We start from the raw sequence: 7,647 nt of genomic DNA, 5'->3' as shown, positions 1-7,647 counted from the left end.
AAATCAGCTTTCGTGCCATTTTCCAAAAGAAAGATTTGTATTTTTGTATGTATTGAAATAATTCAAAAAAACGGGTCCGATTTCAAACATTCTTTCTCTATTAAAAAACCTACGTTATCAGTGATCAATAACTTGGGCCTTAGTTTTATTACTTTTAAATTTCACACTTGCAAAGTCGCGAGCAATGCAGCAACAGGGTGAAGTTATTGATACTTTTTGAACGATTAAAGTAACTGGCAACTAATAATTTTGAGTACTGGCTGAAAGTGCATCGCATGATACATGTCAATATGACGATCGAATGACAGTTGACAGTTGTCATTGAATGGTGGAATGATGCGTTTTGTTATTATAAAATTAATTGGTTTATCTCTGGTACAATTAGAATGTGGAGTTATCATTTAAGATAGTGATCAACTAAGGATAGTGTTTCTAATGTATAAAGTTGTAGGATAAAGTGTAAACATGTATTACCTGTACAAATATTCTTCAAGTACGCAGTTCAAAAAAAATCCGTTGCAATATGTACTTGTGAATAGATACGGCCCCGCGCATTTTCCATGTTGATTAACTCGAAACACGGACCCAATGCCAATGAGATGCTCCTTACCACCAATCCATGTAATCAGCGGTGCACCGTGGTCATTCTATGTACAAGTTAATTAATTATTAAAAAAAATGTAAAAGATAAAACTAATTTATAAACAAAAAGTTGTCGCCCAACGTGGGGCTCGAACCCACGACCCTGAGATTAAGAGTCTCATGCTCTACCGACTGAGCTAGCCGGGCTGTGACACAAACTGTTTTTTTTATCCTCATATCCCAGTCACATCTTTGGAAAAAAATAACAATATGTTCTTTTTGGTTCTTTATTTGACGTCGTCAATCACCTCGGTGTTGCCGCCGCTCGTTTGCTACTTGTTATTTAAAAAAAAAGTTATCTATAGGTACTAATATTATAAACAAAAAAGATTTGCATTTTTGTATCTATTGAATAACTCAAAAACTACTGGGTCGATTTAAAAATACTTGGACCATTGTAAAGCTACGTAACCACTGAGTAACATCGGTTTTCCACTTTTTTTTAAATTCGACGCCGTCAAAGTCGCGAGCAATGGCGAGTAAACTATACTTACTTGACAAATTCCTTGTCTTCGCCCGTTTACGCTTGAAATATTCCAATGTGTAGTTTCCTCGAAATTTCTTCGACAATTCTGACCGTCATTCTATAACAATGTTACTTTTTTTTATAAATCAAAATATAGTTTAAACAAATTCTAATTTATAAAATACAATTCTATGCCATATCCATGGCGTGTTCAGGAGACCCAGCTGGGGCCTACATCATCATCCTCATCCTTATCGTACTACCGAAGGGTCGTCGCGACTTGTTTTTGTCCTCCAAATAACTCTATCATACGTCATCTCAGTCATCACTCCCTTTTTGATCATATCACCTTTCACACAATCCATCCATCCCTTTCTACCTCTACCTCTACGATAGCTGGAAACGAATTTGGAATCCCACGAGTAGTAAATGATGTTCACGAAAAATCTGGGTTCAAACAAGAAGTGACATTCTGCTCATGTCATGATGCCTTGTTACTGCCAAAATCTAATTCGAATTGTCCATCCATCCATCCAAGATGTCCATCGAAACAGAAAAACTTTGAAAGGGGAATAAAGAAACACAATTTGAGAACCTATAGTCTTAAAAAAGTTTGACTTTAAAACATTGTCTTATTATAAAAAATTACATACTTACATCTGCGCATTGCTCTGTTAATTCAGGAAGAGTCCTATTGACGACGCCACCATCGTCAACACGCCCTCTCTCCATAGTGCATATCATGTACTTGTCTATGGACTTTTGTAGCTCCGGATAATCTTTGTAATACTCTTTGCATTTCTTTTTGTTCATTATACGAACTGATGCGAATCGCGCATATTCTTGAATGTAACTTTTTTCGTCACCTGGCTATAAATATTTGAAGCCGTTTACGCTTAATCTATACTAATATTGTAAAGAGGAAAGATTTGTATTTTTGATTTTTTTTTTCATATCATAAGGTGGCAAACGAGCAAGCTGCCACCTGAATCTGCCAAAATGGCGAAGCGACCGCTGCCCATAGACATCCGCTATTAAAGATGCGTTGCCTACCCTTATCCGACGGAGGAGGAGACGCAGGCAAAGAGGATATTTCCCCCTCCTATGCATCTCCTCCACTTTCCCTTCCCATCCTCTCCTTATAAGAAAAGGGTGGTAAAGAGAAAGGGACTTAAATTAGGCCTCCGGCACCACACTCATCAGACGAAACACGGAATTGCTTCCAATTTACGCCTGTCTACTGTGTAGTCGTGGTATTACACCGGGCGTGCCTTCCCGGCCCATTCGTGCTAAGATGTTAAATCGTGCACTACCACTGTTTTTTGTGCGTATTCATATAACTCAAAAACTACTGGGCCGATTTTAAAAATTCTTTCACTTCAATTTATCTGTGAGTAACATAGGTTACATTCTTAATTTCACGCGGACGAAATTACGAACATTAGCTAGTCAACTAAACGCAACATTTTTAATTCCATTTCACTCCTGCTATGGTCGTTATAACTAATATTCACTAATTGGTCGAAATTCAATTACAGTTAGATGTTTCGTTGAATTAAATTTATTAATTAATTAAAATTAAGAGTACGCACACCTGAAACTAATCTAAGTAACAACTGTTTAGTCACGCTTTGACTGTTATGACTTTAAATGGAGGTGTGCACACTACTCGATTTTTAGTTGTGCAACTAAACAGTTGAATTGACTGCGAAACAATCGAAAATCGCACCACACTGTGCGATAGTTTAGTCAAAGGTGTGTGTACCTCCTTTTGGAAAGTCGTTAAACAAAATTAATTTAATCATTCTTACCGTCCTCCAATTGTCGAGGTGTCCCCAGCCCATAACAATTGCGTCCAAACCCGGTGATTGATACGCAGGGTTAAAACTGATTGGTACCCTCAACGGTTTGTGTGTGCAATATTTTTCATATAACTCAGAATGCTTGAATCGATTTTCAACTTGCGCAACTCCAATATCAATCGACGTCCACTTTTCAACATTAGCGTAGTCGAGTTCATAAGCTATACAATAATAAAATATTATAAAAACTTATCCTACTTTTGTAAAAGTACTAGCTCACACCCGCGACTCCGTCCGCGTGGAATTAAAAAAAATAGTTACAATCTCTAAAAAAACATCCATCCATCTAAACTATTTTTTATTTATATTAATTTTTATAAGACAAACTAATACCATTTTTTTAAAGTACCAGCTTAAGCTATATTATTTAAGTTATTTATTCTTTAAGTTATTTAAGTTTCCTTAAGTTATTTATTCGGGCTTAAGCCCGCGACTCCGTCCGAGAATAAATAAAATAACAAAAGTGAGTGGCCTATGTGTTCTTTCAGACTATCATCTACATCTGTACCAAATTTCATCGAAATCCGTTCAGCCGTTAAGGCTACAAACTCTAACAAACATCCATCCATCCAATGTAACTTTCGTATTTATAATATTTATATGATGTGATATGATGACCAGCTTTAGCCCACGAGTCCGTCCGAGAGGAATAAAGAAAAACAACAAAAGTGAGTAACCTATGTGTTCATCAAGACTATCCTCTATGTCTACGCCAATTTATCGAGATCCGTTAAGCCGTTAAAGCTACGATTATATTACTAAGATTATTGCAATCTATGAAAACTTACACTTCGGTATACAAGTAGAGATAACTTTGTTTTTCCCCGTTTTCGCATGAGTAGTACATTGGTCATTATGAAGGTGTTCGTATGGTATCAATTTCGCATATCCGGCCATAGCGTATAGATTTTCAACATCCTCTAAACAAGCTGCGGCTGTCACTATAAATAGTGCATGTACGAGAGCGCCCGCGCAAGTCCAGCCGTCGTAACGATTTTGAGAATGATCCGAATGTATGAAATATACCTAAAATGTTTATCAAATTGGTTATGTTACTAGATTTTTCATCAAATAGGTTTTTGTCCTCCACATAACTCAATCATACGTCATCTCAATCATCACTCCCTTATTGATCATGTCACCTTTCACGCAATCCATCTCTTTCTATGTCTACCTCTATCGGTGTACCACACTCATAACTAACGTTCTCCTTGTTACATGGGAGTCATCCCTCTTTACTCCATACCTTCTCTACCATTGAGGTTACTCTCAAACTTCCTCTAATATAGTAATTTCGTATCTTAATCTTACATTATCAACCCGTCTAGTAATGCCTATATGGTTTTTTTTACTTCTTAATTTCCAAAATATAACAATAAAGTTACATAACACATTCCCGCCAAACCACGCCCGTGGTTTGTAGGCGTCGCACTTTTTTAACTTAAAAAAAATCGTAGCCGTCAAAAACATCAATTCGGTTTCAATTACAAATCACTGATCTAAACTGCTATTAATTTTTAGGGAGACAAGTAGATTAAGGAAAAAAAAACAAAATAACATCATACCAAATAACTCTTTAGATTTTCCAATTTTTGACCGTTAATGATTCTTCGTTGACAATTTAAATCTAAAACATAAATCAAAATAGTTATTATCTTTAAACGTTTTTTTTTAATAGTTGTGCAATTGTTTCTATAATTTAATTGCCTAACACTATATAATCCCGGGAAAATGGTACCATCGTGTGGTCTATATTGCCGTAACTGAAAAGGGAGCCTTTTCTCTACTTGTAAGTTTTGCTTCCACTTCACGCCTATTTTCTGTGTGGTCGTGGTATTACACCGAGCGAGCCGGCTCATATGTGCGAAGATGTTAAAATGGGTTCTACCACTGTTAAAGTGCACTAGCTAAGTGCAGTAGGGCACCGATCAGCACCAGAGATCTAGAAAACCCACCCTTCATAGTTGAAAATAGCCATCGAGGGGATTTTAGTGGGTAAAACCATACAATCCTGAGTCCCAGAAGCAGAATATCTTTCTTAATGTTCCCTCAAAAAGTTACAATTCAATAAATAATTGCTCGCGACTTCGTTCTCGTGAATTTTAAAATATAGTCTATATTACACACATATTACCTTCCTAACGGTGTAAGAATTTTTTAAAATCGGCCCAGTAGTTTTTGAGTTATTTCAATACATACAAAAATAAAGATCTTTCCTCTTTATAGTAACTAGTATATGTAGATAAAACTCACGTTTAATTACAAGGAGTAATATAACCGTGTGGATTAAACGAAATAACATTATGTTAACTTAACATAACTTTTGTCGCTTAATCTTATTTCATAGCGACAACTTAGTTACACGGAACATTGCAAAAATTAAATGAACATTTAATTATACGAATCATTTGAAATTAATATAGAAAATGTATTTATAGTCCGACAAACTAAGCTGACCCGGGTACGGTCGAATATTGAAAGGACAATTAACTCGTATTACTTAAATTAGCTGTTGCTTGCGTCTTCGCCCGCGTGAAATTAAAAATAAGAAAAAAACATAGCCTGTGTTTCACACACTTCACACACTCTCTTGTCAATGGTGAAAGAATTTTTGATATCGGCCTAGTAGTTTTTACGTGGATCGAATACATACAAAAATACAAATCTTTCCTCTTTATATTACTAGTATATATAAATAAATGCTACATTTAATTCCTTTGAATGTGAATTTAAAACTATCTACATAATTTTACTAACATTACAAATGCGAAAGTTTGGATAGATGGATGTTTGTTAGAGTTTGAAGCCTAAACTGCTTAACGTATGAAATGATGAGATGAAATTTGGCATAGATGTAGATCACATTCTGGAAGAACACATAGGCATATCTACGTTTTTTTTAATTACGCGCAGATCAAGTCGCGGATAAAAACTAGTATTCTAAAAAACGAATAATTCAAAAATAGCCGGATTTCGCTAACCAATGTAAAAATGCCGTCTCATTAACCAGCCACAGACTATACAAAAAATTATCAAACGTCATTTAAAACTCAATAGGTTGAGAAGAGACAGTTTATGAATGTAATTGATTTTAAAAAATTACAATTCAACTTTCGCTAGTAACAATCGTTATTCTGAAGTTACTACTGTTACTGGAATTTAAAATAAAATATCTTAATAAAATTTCAATAGACGCACAGACGTTACGTTTAGAAATGTGACATCATTAATTCTAGGATTTTCCTCGTATGAATAGATGCATTATGAATACAAGAATTATATCACGGAAGTGTATTGAATTTTTTAAAAATATATATGAAATAAGGGAAAAACATATTCATTTCATTATCATCTAGTTAAATTATTTATTTTCAATCTGTAACTCTATTATAGACATTGTTAATTTAGTTTTAAAAGAGACCATTACAGATTAATCTACCAACAGTAAGTTTGTCTAATGGGAATTTCAAAATTTTATAAAAAAATCGTAAATTAAAAAATAGACGCGCCCAACGTGGGGCTCGAACCCACGACCCTGAGATTAAGAGTCTCATGCTCTACCGACTGAGCTAGCCGGGCTGTGAAACCATTTTGCAAATTTAAAATTACATACATCCCTAAAGACTTTAATTTAACCTCCATACATAACCTAAAAAGTACCAATGATTTGCATAGTAGATGACTTTGGCAGAAAGTATTTGCACATTTATGCAACCATATGAAAAACATGACCTGCTTTTCATGCAAAAACAAACATGATATTAATCCGTGATCGCAATCGCTTCCTGGTCATTTTGCACCGGAAATTGCTACGCTACAATTTCGTGTGAACCGAGCACGGGATATTTGCTTGGGATTATCTACTATAAGCTATAAGCTGAATATACCCGTAAACGACAAAACACCCAGCGTTAAAAATAAACTTTGCATAAAAATAGGTTACACAAAAACCGTCATGTTAAATCAATACTAACTACTCCCTTAGTAATTAGGTAATTAATTTTACGTATTCATTTTACTATAGAATCTTTCTATAACACAAGAAGCAAAGTTATCGGCCTGGGTCATACAAAAAAATGCCTTGACCTCGTTATTTCACCAAACTCACGAAGCGTCCTTTTCAAAAACGTCTGAATAGACCTTTACAAAGCCGAACCACAACATTTTGACATCGGATTTCGTGCCGTCATCGTTCGAAGTTTGAACGTGTCCGTGAAGACCCGATGTGACGTCATTTCTTTATATTTGTTCACGTTGAAGGGTTGAAAAGATTTCATTAGCCAAGAGACAGGTCACTGGGGAAATTAATTGAAATTAGATTCCTATGTTTTCTATTAATACTTAAATTTTATTATGTGTATATCCTATAATTTTAGGATTATGCTTCTTGTAGAGAGAGTGTAGAAGTTACTTTTACATATAAAAGTATTTGTTTATATTCTCTATCATGTATGTAGGTCGGCAATGCAAGATGTGAGTTCAAAATCCGAGTGTACGCGAAATTGTAACTACGTCATTTCCGCTTTCGAATGGACGCGTTCAGATTTATTTTCACATTTTCAAAGTTTGATGTTTATACAGATAACGTATTAAGATGTAATTTAGGTTAGCTTTATGTATATAAAACGGACGGTTAGATATTTTTTATACATATTGGATAATATTATTGAATGCAAT

The 7,647-nt window shown here is 34.9% G+C and overlaps 2 non-coding genes across 2 annotated transcripts; both read right to left on the bottom strand.

Moving 5' to 3' along the window:
* Positions 1 to 716: 716 nt before the first annotated feature.
* Positions 717 to 789, bottom strand: Trnak-cuu. Its single transcript has one exon. It is a non-coding gene; the product is annotated as a tRNA-Lys (tRNA).
* A 5,687-nt stretch (positions 790 to 6,476) lies between these two features.
* Positions 6,477 to 6,549, bottom strand: Trnak-cuu. Its single transcript has one exon. It is a non-coding gene; the product is annotated as a tRNA-Lys (tRNA).
* Positions 6,550 to 7,647: the final 1,098 nt, after the last annotated feature.

This window comes from Papilio polytes, unplaced genomic scaffold, assembly GCF_000836215.1.
Source record: "Papilio polytes unplaced genomic scaffold, Ppol_1.0 DF822400.1, whole genome shotgun sequence".
In the NCBI taxonomy this organism is placed as follows: domain Eukaryota; kingdom Metazoa; phylum Arthropoda; class Insecta; order Lepidoptera; family Papilionidae; genus Papilio; species Papilio polytes.
This window is presented reverse-complemented; position numbering and strand designations above follow the sequence as displayed.